At 39.8% G+C, this 22567-nt stretch overlaps 1 long non-coding RNA gene across 1 annotated transcript in view; it reads left to right on the plus strand.

The window, feature by feature from the left end:
* Positions 1-18744, plus strand: part of LOC122797272 — a 75266-nt gene extending 56522 nt beyond the window's left edge. The window contains exon 3 of the long non-coding RNA XR_006364041.1: positions 18697-18744. This is a non-coding gene — a long non-coding RNA (uncharacterized LOC122797272). The remainder of the gene's footprint in view (positions 1-18696) is intronic.
* Positions 18745-22567: the final 3823 nt, after the last annotated feature.

A 22567-nucleotide genomic window follows, 5' to 3' on the forward strand; every position in this document is an offset into this window, starting at 1 on the left:
ATGAGTTTAAATACTTGGGATCAACAGTTCAGAGTAATGGTGAGTGTGGAAGAAAGGTGAAGAAGAGAGTAGAAGCAGGGTGGAGTGGGTGGAGAATTGGGTCAGGAGTGATGTGTGACAGACGAGTACTAGTAATAGTGAAAGGGAAGGTCTACAAAAGAGTAGTGAGACCAGCTATGTTCTATGGATTGGAGACGGTGGCATTGACAAAAAGGCAGGAGTCAGAGCTGATGTGGCAGAGTTAAAGATGTTAAGATTTGCACTGGGTGTGACGAGGATAGACACGATTAGGAATAAGTATATTAGAGGGTCAGCCCAGGTTGGACAGTTTGGAGACAAAGCTAAAGAGGCAAGATTGCATTGGTTTGGACATGTGCTGAGGAGGGATGCTGGGTATATTGGGAAAAGGATGCTAAGGATGAAGCTGCCAGGTAAGAGGAAAAGAGGAGGGCCTAAGATAAGGTTTATGGATGTGGCTAGTGAGGACATGCAGGTAGCTGGTGTGACAGAGCAGGATACAGAAGACAGGAAGAAATGGAAACAGGTGATCAGCTGTAGTGACCCCTAACCAGGAAATGCCGAAAGAAGATGACTGTATGAATTCAAACTTTTAATGTACTGTAAATTACCTCATGTATCATACTGTAAAATGACTTGTCTTATCCTGTATGTCAATGTTTCTTAGTGTAATGTTCTTCATTTTAAGATTACTTCTTTGTATTTTGACATCCTTTCTTTTATTGTGTGATAAAATTGTTTTTAAATTTTTTTGTTCTACTATTGGACGTTTTTTCCCCGGGCCTCTACTGAAAATGGAAATATATTCAGTTAGACTAGCCTGGTAAACAAATATAAAATAAATAAATAAATAATTAAATAAATAAAATTATGTACATGTTTTCTTTGCCCAGAAAATTTAAACCTGTTATTTTTCAGTACGTTCCTCTTTTTTGATTAAGTGTTGTATCTTTGGACTCCCTGAAAAGGACATATGACAGGTCTGTGTAAGAAAAATAAAAAGACCCCCTCTTGCCACCACCGCTATTACAGGATAGCCATCACCTGGACAGTTAATCTTCCTCTCCCTTGAGTACTCAGACTGCACATATCAAGTTTCTGAAAGTTTCACTTTTAGCAGTGATGCTGTTTTATAATAGATTTCAATATCAGGTAGCCATTAACAGTAGGACTTGACACTTTAAATGTTTAAGCATCAGCTTAGGCGAAATACCTTTCATGAGAGCTTTGCTTAAAATGAATCAATTTTTTGTCAGCTGTAATTCTTGACACCTTATCTGTTTATTTTGATAATTAATTTCTGTGACACAAATAAGTGGAACTGGCATAATTTCAGTCCTCCGTGGTAGTGTATTGAGTAAGATTTTACCTATTGAGCTGTCTTGCTTAGATTTTACAAAAAGTTCCTCGTTTACAGTGGGGCCTTTTATACCATAATCGTTTTAACATCTCTGCTTTTGGGTTAATGGTCATGTGCACCATTTAACTCCACCAAGCATAACATATGCTTTTTTCATGTAATGGATAATAAAAGACAAACTTTATAGAAAAGCAAACTGGCATCTGAATGAAACTCTACCTGCTAATTCCTGTAGCATGGGTAGCTTGTTGCCTTCATTGTATCCCTACCATATTGACTTCCTCTTCTGTAAAAAGTGCTGTTTCTAAACCTGTATGGGAGATGATACTAAGTTACCTTTTTGCGTTGAATGTTTTTCCAAGTTTATTTTACATAGGTTGTACCAAGCTGTTCTGAATATCCCCTGATGCTTTTTATGTTTTGTCATTGTAATTTTTAGCAACACATAAAGCCTGTTTCCTTATGTGTGATGACATCACTCTTTGAAACAAACAAAAAAAAAAAATACAATATAAGTTCATATGTGTTTAAGTAGGTAGTGACCCCATGGCCTTTTTAAACCTAGCCATGCATCCCAAATCTGTGAGAACTTGTGGTACCCTTGATAAGTGTATGCAAGGGCTTAAGAGATGAAAGATTTACAAGCAGGGGCCTTGGAGATGAACCATTTACAAGCTGCCTGTGCGCATTAGAGACATAGATGCCAAACCAGGGATGAATTTCGTATTCCCCATCCAAATTGTCCAAACTACACTTGAATTGGGTTAGATAAAATCTATGCTTCACATGGACAATGAGCCTGTTCTAGAGGTGTGGTAGTTTATAGGTTCATAGGTAGGTACTAGGCTATCGGCCCTGGGGATATACAAGCCCAGCCGAAAAGGTACCCTGGCTTTTGCCACCCAAGAAAATTATTTTCCTGTGCCACTGTCGGAAAGAGCCACAGAGGTGATCCCTGGGGTGAATTTCCTATTTCACATCCAGTCATCAAGATTTTTCTTGAAGACTGCTAATGTGGAGCTTTGTTTGATATAGATAGATAGTTTATTTCAGAGTATGGAAAGTCTCTGGGACAGAAATCTATCCCTCCGGCATGTTCTGTTTATTGTGGTGACAAGGTTTAGGTCCCTAGAACATGTAGCTCGGAGGGATTGGGATTTCTTTAAGTGGAGCATGTCCAACAGTTCTGGGTTTGACATAGCTTTGTATGTTAGGCAGAGATCATCTCTGAGTAGGCGATATGCGACGGAATAAAGCTGGAGTTTTTTGACACGGTCTGCGTAGGGCATCTGTTTGAGGCCGGTAATCCTCTTTGTGAGGTATTTCTGCGACCTTTTCAGTTGTTGTAGATGTCTTGTGAGGTACATACCAAAAGGGGCGTTGTAGTCTAAAATGGGTCTAATGAGTGATGAGTAGAGGGGAACAATGACCTATTTTTTCTGGATGAGAAACCCTTTGTGATGAGGTATGCCACGAAGAAGGATTTCCTGACTACTGTGACGATGTGATTATCAAAGGAGAGACTACTGTCCACCTGTGTCCCAAGGTCTCTTATCACACTTTCGGTGTTAAGTATACTACCGCCTGTGCTGTAGTGCATGGGTACAGAGTTCTTACCAAAGGGGATGACAGTGCACTTTTTGGCATTGAGCTTGAGGCCATGGCTTTGACACCAGGCATCTGTCTCAGTGAGGCCCTTTTGTAGGATGCCCACATCGTTAGGAGTTTTGATTATGGCTGCTAGTTTGCAGTCATCTGTGAACTTCATTCGCCAAAGACCTTCTGTGTTAGCCTGTACTTCAGAGAAGTAGATACCAAACAGGAGAGGACCCAGGACTGAACCCTGTGGTACTCCACTTGTCACTGGTCTGAAGTCAGATTTGGAGTCTGCTTCTTTCACAGTGTGGGTTCTGTCAGTGAGCCAGTTGGCAACCCATCTTGTGACATAGGGATTTATACCTAGTTTAGTGAGTTTATCTATAATTCCAGAGTGGGGGATGGTGTCAAAAGCCTTGGCAAGATCTAGATAGGCTGTGTGAACCACTTTACCCTTGTCTACGGCTTTGGTGACTGCTTCAGAGAAATCTATCAGGTTTAGGAGGCATGATCTGCCTTTCATAAACCCGAACTGAGTGGGGTCCAGAGTTTAGAGATTACCGATGTCTTTGTTTATAAGTTCCATGATGATACGTTCCATGGCCTTGCAGACCAGGGTCGTCAGGCTAATGTGGCGGTAGTTCCTGGGGTCCGTGGTGGCTCCCCCCTTGAGGAGTGGGATAACCATTGCTGTGCGCCATTCAGCAGGTACAAAGCCTGAGGTGAGGCTATGATTGAACATGGTACTTAGGTGGGGTGCCAGTTCGTTCTGTAGTTCGTGTAGAACGCAGCCTTGGATGTTGTCTGGTCCCATGGATGCTGTGTTCTTGGCTTTGGAGAATGTGGTTTTTACCTGAGCAGCCATGATTACAAGAACTTTGCATTCTTCCGGTATAGAGATGGGCTCTTTAGGGGGTGAGAGGGGGGTAAAGTTAGCACTGAACCTATCTGCCAGGATGTTGGCAATATCAGTTGTGTCTGTATATTTAGTGCCATTGTGCTGTAACTCAGTGTGTGGGATACATAACCTGTCTCTCCAGCAGGTCCTGGTTATATCACAGACAACGTTTAAGTGTTTAGAATGAGGAATTCTGATGCTTTTCATCTTGTAGATATGGAGGAGGTCCATCAGAGTGGGGCTTAAAAATACTCTGTATGCTGGGGAAGGATCTCCCCTCAACAGCCTGTAAGGTACTGAATGCAGTGATACGGCATTGAGGTGGTCTGGAATGGATATGGCACCGATGCCGTGAATTGTTAGTGAAGGACCCCTTTGGACGTTCCAGTTAGTGAATATGCCTGGGTAGGTACATATCAATGGGGGCATATCTTCAAACCTTTTCTAGTCAACCATTTTAACTACCTTTCTTCATTTTGATCCTCTCTAACGTTTCCGGTTTCAAGGTGTGTGTACACTTCAGTTGTCCTAATTTATGGCTCACTCTTCTTTTTTTTCACGTACAGAAACAGCTACTAAGCACATCTGGTATATTTCTATGTGTGGTATAGTTTATTTCTTCCTGCTGGTTGCCGTGCTTTTAAAAACAGTACTTCACAGCTCATTTACTCTTAATACAGCTGATCAGGTGTATCCAAGTTGCAGGTGTTTACAATTTAAACATTTACACTGTGAAATCATTTAATGTTCAACAAATACACTGGCTTACTAGCATACGGGTAGAAGTGCCTTTATACCTTCCCTCTCTCTCTCTCTCTGTCAGTCCAAAGCTCAGAACTCTTCCCACTGCCTGTCTGTGAATGAGAAGGGCCAATTCTCTGGCAGTACCAGGACAGCCTATCACACTCACAGTACCGTTTCTGTTTTCTTGTCCCATAGTTAAAGATCTCATGGATTTTACCTTTCCTTCTGGAGATTACAGCTTGCAAAGCTGAGGTAAAACACTCCTTTTGATTATACTCATCCCTCCTTTTTCTTTCAATGCTTGAATAGTTTATTTGGCTGATTAGGTTCATAGGTAGGTACTAAGCTATCGGCCCAAGGGCCTACGTAAGCCTAGCCAACAAGGTTCCCTGGCTTACGCCACCCAAGAAAGTTATTTTCCTGTGCCGCTGTCGAGCAGAGACACAGAAGTGATCCCCGGGGGTATATTTCCTATTTCCCATCCACTCATCAAGGTTTTTCTTGAAGAATGCTAATGAAGAACTTTGCTTGACATAGATGGGTAGCCTGTTCCAGAGTGTGGGAAGTCTCTGGGACAGGAATCTATCCCTCCAGCATGTCCTGTTTATTGTGGTGACAAGCTTTAGGTCCCTAGAGCATGTAGCTCGGAGGGACTGGGATTTCTTTAGGTGTAGCATGTCCAACAGCTCTGGGTTTGACATAGCTTTATATGTTAGGCTGAGATCACCTTGGAGTAGGTGATATGCTACGGAGTAAAGCGTGAGTTTTCTGAGCAGTCAGTGTAGGGTATTTGTTTGAGGCCAGTAATCCTTTTTGCGAGGTACTTCTGTGGCCTTTCCAGCTGCTGCAGATGTCTTGTGAGGTACATTCCAAAAGGGGCATTGTACTCTATAATGGGTCTAATGATTGTTGAGTAGAGGGGAACAATGAACCATTTTATGATGAGGTGTGCCACATAGAAGGACTTCCTGACTACTTTGGCAATGTGACTATCAAAGGGGAGGCTACTGTCCACCTGAGTCCCAAGGTCTTTTATCACACATTCAGTGTTAAGTAGATTGCTGCCTATGTGATAGTTCATGGGTAGAGTTTTTACCAAACGGGGTGACAGTGAACATTTTGGCATTGAGCTTGAGGCAATGGCTCTGACATCAGGCATCTGTCTCAGCGAGGCCCTTCTGTAGGATGTCCACATCATTTGGTGACTTGAGTATGGCTCCTAGTTTGCAGTCATCTGAGAACTTCATTAGCCAGAAGCCCTCTATGTTAGCCTGTACTTCAGAGAAGTAGATACCAAACAGGAGAGGTCCCAGGACGGAACTCTGTGGTACTCCACTTGTCACTGCTTTGAGGTCAGGTTTGGGTTCTGCAACTTTTACAGTGTGGGTTATCCTTTGAGGTCAGATTTGGGGTCTGCAAATTTTACAGTGTGGGTTCTGTCAGTGAACCAGTTTGCAACCCATCTTGTGATGTAGGAATTTATACCTACCTTAGTGAGTTTAGCTATAATTCCAGAATGGGGGATGGTGTCGAAAGCCTTGGTGAGGTCAAGATAGGCTGTTTGAACCACCTTACCCTCATCTATCTCTTTGGTGAATGCCTCAAAGAAGTCGATCAGGTTCAGGAGGCATGATCTGCCTTTCACAAACCTGAACTGGGTGGGATCCAGCATTTGGTGGTTACCAATGTCTTTGTTTATGAGTTCCATGGTGATACATTCCATGGCCTTGCAGACCAGATTCGTCAGGCTAATAGGTCGATAGTTCCCGAGATCAGTGGTGGCTCCCCCTTTGTGGAGTGGGATAACTGTTGCTGTGCGCCATTCAATGTGCACATAGCCTGATGCTAGGCTATTATTGAACATGTTGCTTCAGTGGGGAGCCAGTTCGTTCTGACATTCATGTGAAACGCAGCCTGGGATGTTGTCCAGTCCCATGGATGCTGTGTTTTTGGTTTTAGGGAGTGCAGCTTTTACCTGCGTAGTTGTGATTACAGGCACTCTGCATTCTTCCTATGTAGATATTGGCCCTTTTTGTTGTTTGATAAAGCAGAAAATAATATCAATCTCATTTGTGTTCAGAGTATAAGTTATATTGTGTCTTTGTTAAGATGTTTCTGAGTTTCTGTAGGTTTTTTGATCACTTTAAAGTGTCTTATGTGTCTCTTTGAATGTTGGAATGGAATGGAGTCTTTGTACTAAGGCCATTTTAGTGCTATTCCTGTCATTGCTTTGCGCTGCCAGAATTGGAAGTAATCTGTGGCTTTTCTTTTTCACTGTTCGGCTATTTTTTTTTATTGTCACTATTGTTATTTGTGGTTCATAAACATACAACATTTTAAATGCTCTTTCATTTAAAATCGTGATTTGGGTGCCATTTTATTTGTCAAACATTACTGACAGGATTTTTTTCTTAACTTTAGTTTGGGGTGTATGGTTTGGATTTAGTATTTATTTGCGTGATTGTGTAGACTTTCAACATTTTGAACACATTTCTCATTTAAATAGTGATTTTGGCACCACTTTTGTGTGACATTTTTGTCAGAAATTGCATTTAATATTAATTCCTGTTGAATTGATATTTTGCCTCTATTTATACTGTGTTAGGCTGAAAACAGCCTTTATTTATTAAATTGGGTGTTTATGTGGGATTCTTATTGAGCTTTGTGCTGGGTTATTTAAAGTGCTGTGTTTTTTTTTTTTTTTTTGCACAGTAATTCAGTATGGTTTCCCCACAGAAATAGGCTTCATTGTGCTATTTAGGGTAACATTGGTTGTCCTTTTGGAAGTATACTGTCCATACAACCAGTACTATGCAGAGTCTATGTCCAGGTGTATGGAATCACTGGGAAAAGTCTTGTTACTCCTCCTGTACAGACTATGTTTGCTTGGGGTATAGATTTACAGCACAATCTCACTGTTTAGTTATTTTATATCCTGTAAGAAGAGTATTGTCTGTCAGACCCATATTTGATCCATCTGTGGGGAGTTTGTCACGTAAACCTCTTTGCCTCCCCTCTGAACAATCCACTAGCAAATTCTGCTCCTGGACTCCTAGCATAAGGGTCTGGAAGATAGATGCCTTTTTCTTTCTTAGATGGGTGTTGACTGTAAGATTTTTCACTCTTTCCACTGATATCCAGAGTACCTCAGAAGATTAATAAGGATCCCTTATGATCATTGTGTTGATTGCCTTCTGGCCTTGTCAGCAGTGGTTCTCCCTTTGTTTTGAAATGGCTGGCGCAATTAGCTAAGCTACCTCTCAGAATGGATCTACTATCACAAGGACAGCGGTGTTTGATACATGCTGACACTATTGTCTTTATTCACTTTAGGCACCTCTTTACTGAGGACATGCAACAGTTATTCACGGAGGTAAGAAAGCCTGCTAATAGAAAAACATATATTTTCAAATGGAAAAGTTTTTCTAATTGGTGCAAACAACATAACCAGCACTCCCACTTGGCACAGTGTTTTTCTAATTTTACATTAGTTCTTTGTGTTAGTATCCTGTGGCCTTTCTTACTTCTCCATCAATGTTCAGTTGTCAGCCATTTCAGCATGTCCGCCGATGGAGCCTTCTCTCTCACTGTATTCTCATCTGAAAATGTCTTTGAAAGGGTTTTTTCAGATCTCCAAGAAACCTGGTAGTTCCTCAGTTGGATCTTGGTGGTGTGTTAGAGAAGCTAACACTTGCTCCGTTTGAACCAGTCCATCGAGGTGACTTGAACTTTTTCACAAAGAAAACTGTTTTACTGATTGGACTGACCTCTTTACGTAGAGCATCTGAGTTGCATATTCTTAGTCACCAAACCTATCTCATCTTTCAGAGTGACAGGGCTTCAGTGAGAATCAATCCTACTTTTTATACTTAAAGTGTATCTTAGTTTACTAAAAGCCAACTATCTTTCTCCTTGCTACCCCCCAACCCAAACATAAGGCAGAAAAGATACGTCATACCTCTGATGTCCACAACTGACAGAAGAACATTTTTGAGAGATTTTGTACATTTTGTGTAACTTAAGAAGAAGGGTCAACCTGTTTCAAAAAAGAATGTTCCTAAATGGTTGTCTCTGTGTACTACCTTTTGTTATTTTTACCAAAACAGAACTATTCTAGGTAGGGTCAAGTCTCACACTGACAGGGCCTTGCCTTTAAGTTGGTGCCACCGATAAGGGGCACCTAGTTTGGATGCCTCTGGTGCCTGATTGTTTGAGTTACTGTGGAATGGTTTGCCTTTCTCTTCTGTAAATGTACCTATTTCAGCCATTTCCAATTGAACACCCATATGTTCTCCATTTCTAAGAGTGGTTGTAACACCATTTTTAAAGGGGTCTTGCATATCTCTCCACCTTAAGGAAGATTTGGCATCTAAATTTGTGTTTGAAAAGCATTTGCACACTAAGATAATTTGAGGGCCTTAGCATGGAAGACTGTTTAATTTATTGTTCTGACATCTGTTAGAAGATTATCTGAGTTATAAGCACTTATGATAAAGTCAGAACGGTATCTTTCATCTGGACAGAGTTTCAATGTGAACAGATCCAACCTTTATGCCAAAATTAGTTTCAGAATTGTTAAGCCAGGCGATAAACCTGACAGTTTTCTTTCCTGAAACTGAAAAAGGGTAAAGAATTATTCACTCTATGGATGTATGAAGACAATTTTAGTTTCTCGTTGAGAAAACTTAGCCTTTGAGGAAAGGTGACTAGCTCTTTGTCGCCTACAAATATGAGAGGAAAGGACAGCCAGTGTCAAAGCTTGGTATACCTTCGTGGTTGTCTTGGATTGTGTTGTTGTTTTTTTCTTTTTAATTATTATTATACTCACCATGATATGTGACTTTCTGTCACAGCAACAGTCACAGCTCTTTCTGTAAGGGCACTGGCGTCTTTTGTGGCTCTCTGTCTAGGGGTGGACTCTAGATGCATTCTAGGAACTTGGTCCTTAATACGCAATTTAAAAAAAGCATTATAGATTAATTAGCTTTTCCAGGTCCAGAACTGGCTTTGCTAGGACCACTCTCCAGGAGTTCCTGGAGTCCTAGGTTTTGGCCTATTCCCTTTTTTACTGCCGATTTCAAAGTTATGGTGATCTGCATACATATGTCATGCTACTACAGTAGTGTTTCATTTTGAATAACCTGCAGTTGTGTAAGTAAACTTAGTATAACAAAATATTTTCTAATGAATAACTCTTGCAGTAGCTGTCCCACTTTCTAGCTCCCTTTATTCCTCATATTCATGTTTTGTGTCCAGGTTGTGGTTTCTTTTCACCCTGTTTGCATTTAGTTAATCTCTTGTTTTTTTTTTAGCACACATACTTAGGACTGTTGCATTCTTCCTTGCCAGAAAGTACTGTGAAGCATTCGGTGCTCCTCCAACCTCTTAATAGGAGTGCATCTGATGCTGCTGTCAGGAAGCACATTGGCAAGGCACTCAATGCTTTTGGAAGCTGAATGGTGCAGGAGATGTAAACTCACATAGCTTAGGATACTGCAGAGATGATCCTTTTAGAACATCTGCTGTTATGGTAAATTTAGTTGCAAAACAGTACTTTTTGTTGACAACCTTAAAATGAAAAATTGCTCCCACTTGGTGGTTTCGTTATAGTTAGCCTTTTGTTTTATTCACTTTTTTGGGTCGGAGAGAGTTTGTTCTTTTCATGCATCTTTAATGTTTTGCTGTTTTGCTGCTGGCTTTGTGTTTTTGTTTCAGTTTGTATCTGCTGTTTTTCTGCAGGCTTCATGTTTTTGTTTCCATATGTATCTGCTGCTAAACGAAGCTACTCTGAGTATTTCATTAAGCATTGGTGCAATATCGTTCTGAAAAATTCCTTCTGTGTGCGAAATGTTAAGATTCACTGAGGAGATGTAGATTCCAGCAGTTGCAACACAGAAATGGACCTCTGCAAGAAGATTGCCATATAGTGTACATTTTCATTACTTATGGTCATTGTTTGGTGTCTTTAAGATTTTACAGCATAATCTTCTGAAATTGTTAAAAAAATAATGGAGAAATCAAAGTTAAGGAGGATCAGTGATTTGTGATTAACAATGAATAAATTTACTTCTGCAGGTGATACATGGTGTCTTGTTGCAGTGTTGGTTCTTTAACTTTTGAAATTGATTTCTGTATGTTTACAGATTGTAGTAAGTGAAAGGAATAATTGAAGCATTTGTTACCTTTCTGCAAGGAAAAGCAGAGGTAACTTATTGATGAGCATCCTCAGATAAATTCTGAGAAAGGGTATTTATGCACAAGCATTTTTATCTTTAAATTATAATATTTATAGACTGAAAAATGCTACATTTAGACAACAGACTGATTTGGTTTCAGCTGGTTTACACCATTAGAGTTGCAGTTTGTCAGCTTCTAGTTCACCTTAATGTGATCTTTGAATATCTTAAAGGTTAACACTGCAAAGCCTCATTTTCTGCCATCTTTGTTTTCTCTTATCTCCATCTCTTCTTGCTGTCTTTTGCTTAGGCCAGGTACAATACTTTCAGCCCTCACCATAGAAATTCTCCTTTGTACAATTATTGTCTGATGTGTATGACTGTGGTTGAAGGGTAACAGTAGGTTAGGCTCCCCCTTTATTTGTGGTGATAAGTAAGGTATGTATCATCTTATCTTGTTCTTGTCTTTTTAGCCTATCCCCATTCCTGGCTGCCGAGTATCCCTGATGGTAGTGTTTGCTTGTGTAACCCTCCTGCCAGTGTAAACCCCCCAGCTTCTGTGTCCTACTGACTACCCAAGGCCCAGAGACATACCAGACTTCTGTGAAGTATCTGATACTTCCTCCCAGCACATGAAAAATGCCATTGTCTTCCCTATGCTATACTGCCTTGTGAAGCAGTTATAGTTATTTGGAAGTCTGCATAAAATACTCCTTACCTCCTTTAATTGCAACTAAATCCTGTTTTATTTTGTTCAAGTGAGCGCTCCCTACCAGGACAACCAGCAGCCATAGTCTCCTATTCTATATTCCCTATACCTTCCATTTAGCCTCCCTGCCAAACTCTCTCCCCTGCTTTTATTTACTTTTCTTTTTCTTCTCTCCTCTCCTATCCTCCAATCCTTCTTGACCCCCCTTTGGGTAAACTCTATTGATATTACCAAGAGTGACCATTAGAGGACAGTATACTAATTTTATTGCTCATTAGTTACTTTGCTTCTAAACTTTAGTCCTTAAACCAGATTTTGTCTCTTTTTGCCTCTGATACCACCTGTACCTATCCCTTTTCCCACTGAATTTACCCTTATCATCTTTCCCTTCCCTCTACTTTTTAGTCCCTGACCTCCTGGATACCTTACATTGACCTTACCTCCCAACTTCACTGATTGTTTTTCCTCTAAACTGGCCTTCTTCCTTTACTACTTTGCTGAACCTGCTCTTTTCGCCCTGCGGGTTTACTCCGCTCCCCTACCCTAACCCCAATTCCCACCAGCCCCCACTGGTCCTAGACTTATACTTCCTTAACCACAGCCTCTCTCCCATCCTACCTATCCTATACTCCAACCAAACTACACAACTTAGCTACACCCCTCCTCTACCAACTTTCTGAAGTGCCTCTACTTATAGTAATTTACCCTATTCCTTTACCATTATCTGTTCCCTCTTCTTAAAGACCCAACCATAACTAATATTTCTATTATTGTCCTATCCCAGTTTAACCTCCATTGTATTTGTATAGGTAATCTTAGCAATATGCCTAACCAAGCTATCCTAAGCAAGTTAATACTCATAACCACACATATACCTGTCCTCACCTCAGCCTATCTCCTCAACTCCTTTGAAAAAGTGAATTATTACCACTTTAACTACTCTCCAAAACAAACAGCCATTCAAATTTCTACCCTCACCCATATTAAAATAAATATCACGTCCACTCCCTGCTACCTGCTAGCCAAGTACCATCAGCGCACACACATTAAATATAATAACCTCACAGTAAAAAAAGTGAAATATCAAACTAGCTAGCTATATATATATATATATATATATATATATATATATATATATATAAAACCCGGTTCTAAGGCTAAAGAATCCCTTCTTGAAAGATGGTGACATCCACCCTAACCCTGGCCCAACCAGTGTCTCCACAGTAAAATCTAACTGCTTCTATCCCTCAACCCTAGTAACCCAGACCAGACTCCCCAACACTTTACTAATAGGACATTTCAATATCTGGAGTATTAACCACAAAGTTGCCCATCTCCACACCCTTCTTGATATTCATTCCTTTGATATCTTCTGCCTTACAGAAACTTGGTTAAAACCTGGAACTTAGGATAATGAAATAATCCCCCCAGGATATAATATATTGAGACCAGACTGCATAAAACGTAACGGCGGGGGAGTAGCACGTCTATTTAAAAATGGGCTTCAGATCTCCTCCATTCCTTATAACCCACCTCAGGATAGTAAGGCTGAAGTTCTTATTCCTTATCTCCAAATTTAAACTCAACCCTAGCAAATCCCTATACATCATCTGTATCTACCTACCTCCTGGCAATAACAGCAATACTATAGAGGATATTCTAAGCTGGGTGTCCTCTACTTTCCCACAATAAACAATAATACTAGGTAACTTGAATACTGACTGGAAATGTGTCAATACTGAAAATCTTACCTCCCATATTAATCTTCATGGCTTTAGTCAAACAAATCACCACCACAACCAGAATTAACAAACCAAACAAAAAAGAGAGCACCTTAGACTGGATTCTTATTAGTAAACATCAACAAACTTATAAGGTAGGAACTTTGCCTGATGATGTAAGTGATCATACTCTGACTTACATTATAAGCAAAAGAATGACATTTCTAACACCCCCACATATAGGATTTAACGGACCAATAAACACTTTTAACCCAATACTATTCCAAAATGAACTTCATGCCTTTGACTGGAACCATCTAAAAATTCCCCCACTTGAAGAGGCAGTTAAATATTTCAACTCTAAATTCTTAACTATCCTCGATGAGTACACACCTAAACGGTCTATTAGAATGAAGTCCAAACCAGCCCCCTGGCTTTCAAAAGAAACCAGACAAAAGATTTTGCTTAGGATCAAATCTTGAGTTATGTGGAGAGCTACCAAAACCATCTCTAAGCAACAAACTTTTAGACAATTGAGAAATATTACAAAAAAGCAATACTCACTTATAAAAAGAACTACTATTGTAAACTACAGCAAACTCACCAAATTAATCCACAGAAGTTCTGGTCAAACATCAATAGACACCTTCACCCAGGGCACTCTAGTACACCAACCCCACTAGGGGCTGATCATAATACCCTCATCAAACTGCCAATGCCTTCAATAAATTCTTCACAGAGACCATATAATCAATAGCCAGTCAACTATCCACAGACAACTCAAGTTTCCCTTCCACTATACCTGGTACTCTCCCAACATTCCAGTTGCAACCCATCTCTACCGCTGTCGTCTAAAAAAATCATCCAAAAACGTAAGCCTTGTACTCCTTCTGCTGACCGGTTACCATCTGAATACCTGCAAAAAGCAGCCAAAGCAGTTGCCTATCCTATATCTATCCTTATAAGCAGAACCGTTAAGGAGGGAACCATTCCAGACATCTGGAAAATCTCCCACATTATCCCCCTACAGAAAGGTGGTAACTCTAATGATTATTCCTACTACAAGCCTATAGCCCTTTTATCAGCCTTAGCAAAAGTTATGGAATAATGTATTCACCGTCAACTATTAGACCACTTAACTCAACATAACATACTAGCTAACTGCCAGCATGGCTTTAGGCCATTTCATAGTACCACCACTGCTCTCTTATCATTCACCGAGTCCATCAATGGAAACCGTAATAAAAACATGTCAAATCAGCACTCTTCATCAGTCTCTCAAAAGCTTTTGACATGGTAAACCACCCCCTGCTTATAAATAGCCTTGAATCCCTTTCTCCTGACACCCAGACTCTTCAATTGTTCAAGTCGTACCTTAGCAATAGGCAACAAGCAGTTCTCTGGGACAGTAATCTATCTCCCCACTGCCAGTCACCTTTGGAGTCCCCCAGGGCTCCATTCTAGGACCTCTTCTTTTCTCACTATTCATGAATGACCTTTATGTGGCAATTCCTCAAACCACCGGCATACAATATGTAGACGATTCTACGCTCATATGTTCAGCTAACTCCACATCAGAACTACAATCTCTGACTCAGAAGGTATTTAACACAGTAGAGGCATGGTTCTTGAAATGTTGCCGGAGTACTTTGAGGGGCTGATGAATGAAGAGAATGAGAGAGAGAAAAGGCTGGATGATGTGGGGATAGTGAATCAGGAAGTGCACTGGATTAGCAAGGCAGAAGTAAGGATAGCTATGAAGAGGATAAAGAATGGAAAAGCTGTTAGTCCAGATGACATACCTGTGGAAGCTTGGAGGTGTTTAGGAGAAATGTCAGTGGAATTTTTAACAAATTGTTTAATGAAATCTTCGAAAGTGAGTGGATGCCAGAGGAGTGGAGAAAAAGTGTTTTGGTACCGAATTTTAAGAATAAGGGTGATGTGCAGAGCTGTAGTAACTACAGAGGGATAAAACTGATCGGTCACAGAATGAAATCACGGGAAGCTAGGTTTAGATGGGAGGTGATGATTAGTGATAAGCAGTATTGTTTCATGCCAGGAAAGAGCACTATAGATGCGATGCCTGCTCTGAGAGTGTTAATGGAAAAGTACAGAGAAGGTCAGAAGGAGTTGCATTGTGTCTTTGTGGACTTAGAGAAAGCATATGACAGGGTGCCTTGAAAGGAGTTGTGGTATTGTATGAGGAAATCGGGAGTGGCAGAGAAGTATGTAAGAGTGGTATAGGATATGTACAACGGTAGTGTGACAGAGGTGAGATCTCCAGTGGGAGTGACAGATGTGTTTAAGGTGGAGGCGGGATTACATCAAGGATCAGCTCTGAGCCCTTTCTTATTTGCACTGGTGATGGACAGGTTGACAGACGAGATCAGACAGGAGTCCCCATGGACTATGATGTTTGCAGATGACATTGTGATATGTAGTGAGAGTAGGGAAGAGGTTGAGGAGACCCTGGAAAGGTGGAGATATGCTCTAGAGAGAAGAGGAATGAAGGTCAGGTGGACTAAGATGGAATATGTGTGTGTGAATGAAAGGGAGGGTAGAGGAATGGTGGGGATGCAGGGAGTAGAGTTGGCAAAGCTGGATGAGTTTAAATACTTGGGATCAACAGTTCAGATTAATGGCGAGTGTGGAAGAAAGGTGAAGAAGAGAGTACAAGCAGGGTGGAGTGGGTGGAGAATTGGGTCAGGAGTGATGTGTGACAGACGAGTACTAGTAATAGTGAAAGGGAAGGTCTGCAAGAGGGTAGTGAGACCAGCTATGTTGTATGGATTGGAGACAGTGGCATTGACAAAAAGGCATGAGTCAGAGCTGATATGGCAGAGTTAAAGATGTTAAGATTTGCACTGGGTGTGACGAGGATAGACAGGATTAGGAATAAGTATATTAGAGGGTCAGCACAGGTTGGAAGGTTTGGAGACAAAGCTAAAGAGGCAAGATTGCATTGGTTTGGACATGTGCTGAGGAGGGATGCTGGGTATATTGGGAAAAGGTTGCTAAGGATGAAGCTGCCAGGTAAGAGGAAAAGAGGAGGGCCTAAGATAAGGTTTATGGATGTGGTTAGCGAGGACATGCAGGTAGCTGGTGTGACAGAGCAGGATGCAGAGGACAGGAAGAAATGGAAACAGGTGATCAGCTGTAGTGACCCCTAACCGGGAAATGCCGAAAGAAGATGACTGTATGAATTCAATCTTTTAATGTACTGTAAATTACCTCATGTATCATACTGTAAAATGACTTGTCTTATCCTGTATGTCAATGTTTCTTAGTGTAATGTTCTTCATTTTAAGATTACTTCTTTGTATTTTGACATCCTTTCTTTTATTGTGTGATAAAATTGTTTTTAAATTTTTTTGTGCTACTATTGGACGTTTTCTCCCCAAGCCTCTACTGAAAATGGAAATATATCCATTTAGACTAGCCTGGTAAACAAATATAAAATAAATAAATAATTAAATAAATAAAATTATGTACATGTTTTCTTTGCCCAGAAAATTTAAACCTGTTATTTTTCAGTACGTTCCTCTTTTTTGATTAAGTGTTGTATCTTTGGACTCCCTGAAAAGGGCATATGACAGGTCTGTGTAAGAAAAATAAAAAGACCCCCTCTTGCCACCACCGCTATTACAGGATAGCCATCACCTGGACAGTTAACCTTCCTCTCCCTTGAGGACCCAGACTGCACATATCAAGGTTCTGAAAGTCTCACTTTTAGCAGTGATGGTGTTTTATAATAGATTTTAATATCAGGTAGCCCTTAACAGTAGGACTTGACACTTTAAATGTTTAAGCATCAGCTTAGGCGAAATACCTTTCATGAGAGCTTTACTTAAAATGAATCCATTTTTGTCAGCTGTAATTCTTGACACCTTATCTGTTTATTTTGATAATTAATTTCTCTGACACAAATAAGTGGAACTGGCATAATTTCAGTCCTCCGTGGTTGTGTATTGAGTAAGATTTTACCTATTGAGCAGTCTTGCTTAGATTTTACAAAAAGTTAGTTCCTCGTTTACAGTGGGGCCTTTTATACCATAATCATTTTAACATCTCTGCTTTTGGGTTAATGGTCATGTGCACCATTTAACTCCACATAGCATAGCATATGCTTTTTTCATGTAATGGATAATAAAAGACAAACTTTATAGAAAAGCAAACTGGCATCTGAATGAAACTCTCTGTCTGCTAATTCCTGTAGCATGGGTAGCTTGTTGCCCTCATTGTATATTGACTTCCTCTTCTGTAAAAAGTGCCATTTCTAAACTTGTATGGGAGATGATACTAAGTTACCTTTTTGCACTGAATGGTTTTCCAAGTTTATTTTATGTTGGCTGTACCAAGCTGTTCTGAATATCCCCTGATGCTTTTTGTGTTTTGTCAGTGTAATTTTTAGCAACACCTAAAGCCTGTTTCCTTTTCTGTGATAACATCACTCTTTGAAACAAAAAAAAAATTACAATATAAGTTCATATGTGTTTAGGTTGGTAATGACCCCAGTGGCCTTTTTAAGTCTAGCCATGCATCCCAAATCTGTGAGAACTTGTGGTACCCTTGATAAGTGTAAGCAGGGACTTAAAAGATGAAAGATTTACAAGCAGGGCCCTTGGAGATAAACCATTTACAAGCTGCCTTTGTATATTAGAGACATAGATGCCAAACCAGAGATGAATTTCGTATTCCCCATCCAAATTGTCCAAACTACACTTGAATTTGGTTAGATATAATCTGTGCTTCACATGGATAGGGAGCCTGTTCCATAGATGTGGTAGTTTGTGGGATACATACCTGTCTCTCCAGCAGGTCCTGGTTATATCATGTACAACGTTTAAGTGTTTAGAACAAGGAGTTCTGATGCTGTTCATCTTGTAGATATGGAGGAGGAGGTCCATCTGAGTGGGGTATAAAAATGCTCTGTATGCCAGGGATTGATCTGCCCTCAAAAGCTTGTAGGGTACTGAATGCAGAGATATGGCATTGAAGCAGTCTGGATAGGATATGGTACTGATGCCGTGAATTGTTAGTGGAGGACCTCTGTGGACATTCCAGTTGGTGAATATGCCTGAGTAGGTACATATCAAAGGGGGCATTGTTCTCAGTGATAGATCTGATGAATGCCAAATTCAGTGGAACAATGAATTCCTTGCACCTAAATGCCATACCTTTGTTTATATGATATGTATTTCTCTTACCGTTTTTAAGGTTGATGTTTAAACCTTGCTTTAAGTAGAAATGCCTATTAAAAAAAAAAGAAAAACAGGAAAAAAAAAACTTTAGTGCGGAATAAATTCTGTGGCAAAGTGCCATGATTATAATAATGTTTATGCTGTGTATGTGTAACTAGTATCTTATTTGTGTATTTATTTTTATGAATTAAAAGGTGCTTTTTTTTTTTTTTTACAGATTTGTAATAAAAGCTTGAACTAATACAAGCATTTTGTTATCTTTTTCTGATATAGCATCATTTTTAAAGTGAAGAAGCCGTTAAGGACATACTCCAGGTATTTATGCACCATTTTCAATTTTATTCATTTATTAAACAGAAAATATTCAGACATACATGAGGGCTATACATTTAAACACTAGGTTGAAAATGTTGTTTCTGCTTGATCATATCAAGTCTTAAAATGGTTGTAACTTTCAGCGTCTGGATCTTTGTAACAAGGGCTAGGAGTGGTCAGCTGTTGTCACCCTGTATTTTTTCAGTTTGTTTCTGCTGTGCTCTTTCTGGTCCATTGTTTCAGTAACGCCATGAGTCTCAGGGCCCACTGAATTCAAAGTCTCGTGTCTGAGATTCTTGATTTATATTTCTGACACTGGCTTTAGTTGATATGTTTTGCTCAGGTTGCCAGTGTTGTGCTGATGGGAACGGAGGTTTATTCTTTTTTCTGAATGCCTTTGCGTATGCACACAAAATGTAAATGTCTTTTGTTTTTGCCAATGAACTACTACTTTGGACTCCCTAATTAGGTCAGTGCTGTGCATAACTCATATCATTCCCCCTCCAAAAAAGTGGGTAACTATCACCGATACAGTTGCTCCTTTCTCTGCCCTGCTTATCATCACAGTACATGTCAGGTCCCGACATAAAGTTTTTTATATGAGAATGGGAGCAAGTAGCTCTCAAAGTAAGCTTTACCACTGTCTGATATTCACAGATACATCCTAGTTACTTCATGGAGTAAAGCTTGCTGGCTGTTTTCTTTGTCAGCCATAAGCATTCATAAGTAATTTTTATGACATCCTTTAAGTGATTATATTTTTGATGGCATGAATAAATGACAGTGTTCTTAATTTGAATGGCAATTTGTAGTGAGTTTATCTAGTAAGGTCTTTACCTTTCTTCATTTTGATCCTTTGACCTTCCTGGTTCTGTTTCAAGATGTATGTACACTTTCAGTTGTCCTAAATTATGGCTCTCTCTTCTTTTTTTTTCCTGTACAGAGACATGGCTGCTCAGTACATCTTGTATATTTGTTATGTGTGGTAAAGTTTATTTCTTCCTGGTGGTTGCAGTGCTTTTAAAAAAAGGACTTCACAGCTCAGTTACTGTTAATACAGCTGATCAGGTGGAACCCAGTTGTGGGTGTTTACAATTTAAACATTTACACTGTGAAATCACTTAATGTTCAACAAATACACTGGCTTACTAGGGTACGGGTAGAAGTGCCTTTATTCCTTCCCTCTCTCTGTCTCTCTCTCTCTGTCAGTCCAAAGCTCAGAACTCCTCCTTAAAGTGTCTTATGTGTCTTTTTGAATGTTGGAATGGCTGTCTGTGAATGAGAAGGGCCAATTCCTTGCAAGTACCAGGACAGCCTATCACACTCACACTACCGTTTCTGTTTTCTTGTCCCATAGTTAAAGATCTCATGGATTTTGCCTTTCCTTCTGACGATTACAGCTTGCAAAGCTGAGGTAAAACACTCTTTTTGATTATACTCCTCCCTCCTTTTTCTTTCAGTGCTTGAATAGTTTATTCGCCTGATTTATTTTTCTTTTGATAAAGCGGAAAATAATATCAGTCTCATGTTAGAGTATAAGTTATATTGTGCCTTTGTTAAGATGTTTCTGCATTTCTGTGGGTTTTTTGATCACTTTAAAGTGTCTTATGTGTCTTTTTGAATGTTGGAATGGAATGGAGTCTTTGTAGTAAGGCCATTTTACTGCTATTCCTGTCATTGCTGCCAGAATTGCAAGTAATTTGTGGCTTTTCTTTTTGACTGTTCGGCTATTTTTTTTCTTTGTCACTATTGTAATTTGTGGTTCATAAACATACAACAGTTTAAATGCTATTTCATTTAAAATCATGATTTGGGTGCCATTTCATTTGTCAGACGTTACTGACAGGATTTTTTTATTAACTTTTGATTGGTGTGTACGGTTTTGATTTAGTATTTATTGGTATGATTGTGTAGATTTTCAACATGTTGAACAAATTTCTCATTTAGATAGCAATTTTGGCACCATTTTTGTGTGACATTTCTGGCAGAAATTTAATTTCATATTAATTCTTGTTGAATTGATATTTTGGCATTATTTATGCTGTGTTAGGCTGAAAGCAGCCTTTATTTATTTATATTGGGTGTGTATGTGAGATGCTTATTGGGCTTTGTGCTGGCTTATTTGAAGTGTTGCCAATTTTGCACAGTACGGAATTCAGTATGGTTTCCCCACAGAAATAGGCTTTGTTGTGCTATTTAGGGTAACTTTGGTTGATTTGTCCTTTTGGGAGTATATTGACCATACAACCAGTACATTGTAGAGTCTATGTCCAGGTGTATGGAATCACTGGAAAAGGTCTTGACCTTACTCCCCCTGTACAGACTATGTTTGCGTGGGGTATAGATTTACAGCACAATCTCACTGTATATTTATTTTATATTCTGTAAGAAGAGTATCGTCTGGCAGACCCATATTTGATCCATCTGTGGGGAGTTTGTCAAGTAAACCTCTTTACCTCCCCTCTGAACAATCCACTAGCAAATTCTGCTCCTGGACTCCAAGCACAAGGGTCTGGAAAATGGATGCCTTTTTCTTTCTTTGATGGGTATTGAATGTAATATTTTTCACTCTTTCCACTGATATCCAGAGTACTTCAGAAGATTAAAAAGGATCTCCTATGATCATTGTGTTGATTGCCCTCTGGCCCTGCCAGTGGTGGTTCTCCCTTTGTTTTGAAATGGCTGGCGCAATTAACTAAGGCACCTTTCTATAATGGGTCAACTAACACAAGGACAGCTGTGTTTGATACATGCTGACACTATTGTCTTAATTCACTTTAGGCACCTTTTTACAGAGGACATGCAGCAGTTATTCATGGTGGCAGAAAGACTGCTGCTAGAAAAACATATATTTTCAAATGGAAATGTTTTTCTAGTTGGTGCACACAGCATAACCAGCATGCCCGTTTGGCATAGTGTTTCTCTAATGTTACATTAGTTCTCTGTGTTAGTATCCTGTGGCCTTTCTTACTTCTCCATCAATGTTCAGTTGTCAGCCATTTCAGCATGTCTGCCATTGGAGCCTTCTCTCTCACTGTATTCTCATCTGAAAATGTCTTTGAAAGGGTTTTTTCAGATCTCCAAGAAAACTGGTAGCTCCTCAGTTGGATTCTGATGGTGTGTTAGAGAAGCTAACACTTGCTCCTTTTGAACCAGTTCATCAAGGTGACTTGAACTTTTTCACAAGGAAAACTGTTTTACTGATTGGACTGACCTCTTTACGTAGAGCATCTGAGTGGCAAATTCTTAAAGTCATCAAACCTATCTCATCTTTCAGAGAGACAGGGCTTCACTGAGAATCAGTCCAACTTTTTATGCTTAAAGTGTATCCTTGTTTACTAAAAGCCAACTATCCGTCTCCCTGTTTTTTCCACCCGGAACCCAAACATAAGGCAGAAAAGATGCTTCATACCTTTGATGTCCTCAACTGACAGAAGAACATTTTTCAGATCTTTTGCACATTTTGTGTAAAGGTAAGTAGAAGGGATAACTTGTTTCAAAACAGAATGTTCCTAAATGGTTGTCTCTGTGTACTACCTTATGTTATTCTTACCACAACAGAACTATTCTGGGTAGGGTCAAGTCTCCCACTACCAAGGCCTTGGCTTTAAGTTGGTGCCACCGATAAGGGGCACTTTGTTTGGATGCCTCTGGTGCTTGATTGTTTAAGTTACTGTGGAATGGTTTGTCTGTCTCTTCTGTATAGGTGCCTGTGTCAGCCATTTACAATTGAACGCCCATAGGTCCTCCATTTGTAAGCGTGCTTGTAAAACCATTTTTTAAAGGGGTCTTGAATATCTCTCCACCTTAAGGAAGATTTGGCACTTAA

The sequence above is a fragment of the Protopterus annectens genome, chromosome 3.part0 (genome assembly GCF_019279795.1).
Source record: "Protopterus annectens isolate FY-2018-M chromosome 3.part0, PAN1.0, whole genome shotgun sequence".
Lineage (NCBI taxonomy): Eukaryota > Metazoa > Chordata > Ceratodontiformes > Protopteridae > Protopterus > Protopterus annectens.